Here is a 1,337-nt window from a genome sequence, read left to right as displayed (position 1 = left end):
GTAGCCCAAGGCCCTGAACCGAGGGCTCCACAACACGTTCCTTTGGACACGTGGCATATGACATGTGGCATCTGTCATGTGGCACAAAGAGGGGTTTAGGTTCCACTTCGCGGTGTTATTCTATGGTAAATCACCATAGGATAAAGGGGAATACCACGTGCGCTACACACACTACCCGTTTGTCTAAGAGCAAGTTTCGCAAGTTGCTGCTACTTGTTCCCACTAAGAGGAGGAACATAGGCCCTAGGACCAAAAGAATCTGTTGGTGGTTGCCAACCACCACCTTTGTTAACCGTTGCTTGTGAGCCTCCAGGGCAGAACTTTCTTTCCAGCCTCAGTTTCTGATCACTTTGTTTATTCCCAGAATTGTTATTCTTGTCCGAGGTACTAGCATACGGCTATTGATATTATTCCATGAGTGAGTGACTAAAGGCAACTTGTTGTGTTGCCTCCTTAAACTCTAGGTATGTCTTTGGCTTAAACTTCAAAATCTCATTACGAGAAAGTGAAGTTAAACCTTCCAAAAAATAACTTTGAACATCTTCATCACTCATATTTGCAATCATAATGCACTTTTGAGCAAATGCATTAATGTAATGCATATGGTCCCCTCGTTGCTTTAACTATCGCAGCTCCGTACAAAGTCTTAGACCAAGATTATTCGACAAGTATTCCTTACGGATACAAGACCACATCTTGGTCCAACTTCTAGTCTGCCCTTTTTCAGCACACAACGGGTGCCACCAAGTTTTGGCATGATCGGTGAGAAAGGATTGCGTGCATGCAACTTTCATATAATCATCTATGTCTGCCGCAATGAAATAGTTTTCCATGTCATAGATCTAGTCTTCCAAAACTTGATAGTTTTGCATGCCTCTAAAATTGGGTGGTTTTAGAGGCTTAAACTTTGAAACTCGTGCAACCGGGGGCGGTTGTAAAACTTCATCATCCTCAGAACTTGAAGAGAATCAGGTTGCTTAGGTTTAGCTAGTTTAGCTATCTCAGCTTCTTTCTTCCTCTACTTGTTCTCCTTCTTCAATTCACGAACTTCCCTTTACAAATTTTTATCTCAACTTCCACTACAGAGCTATAACATTTGGCTCTTCCTCTTCTAACTTAGCCTCAGCCTCAGCGTCTTCCACAACATCTCTAGTAGGAGTTTCCTCTTGATTCACCTGTCTAGAGGTTTCAGCATCATTAGCACACTTCCTTTTCACCATTTCACTTGCTGCATAAGTGCCAAAGCAAATTTACCTATACTAGCCCAAACTCAAAGATCAATAGATGGATAGATAATGACATTTTAAAGACTTAATTATCAGTGAATAAAGCTTAGT

This window comes from Selaginella moellendorffii, unplaced genomic scaffold, assembly GCF_000143415.4.
Source record: "Selaginella moellendorffii unplaced genomic scaffold, v1.0 SELMOscaffold_122, whole genome shotgun sequence".
In the NCBI taxonomy this organism is placed as follows: Eukaryota; Viridiplantae; Streptophyta; class Lycopodiopsida; order Selaginellales; family Selaginellaceae; genus Selaginella; species Selaginella moellendorffii.
Note: the sequence above shows the minus strand (reverse complement) of the source record.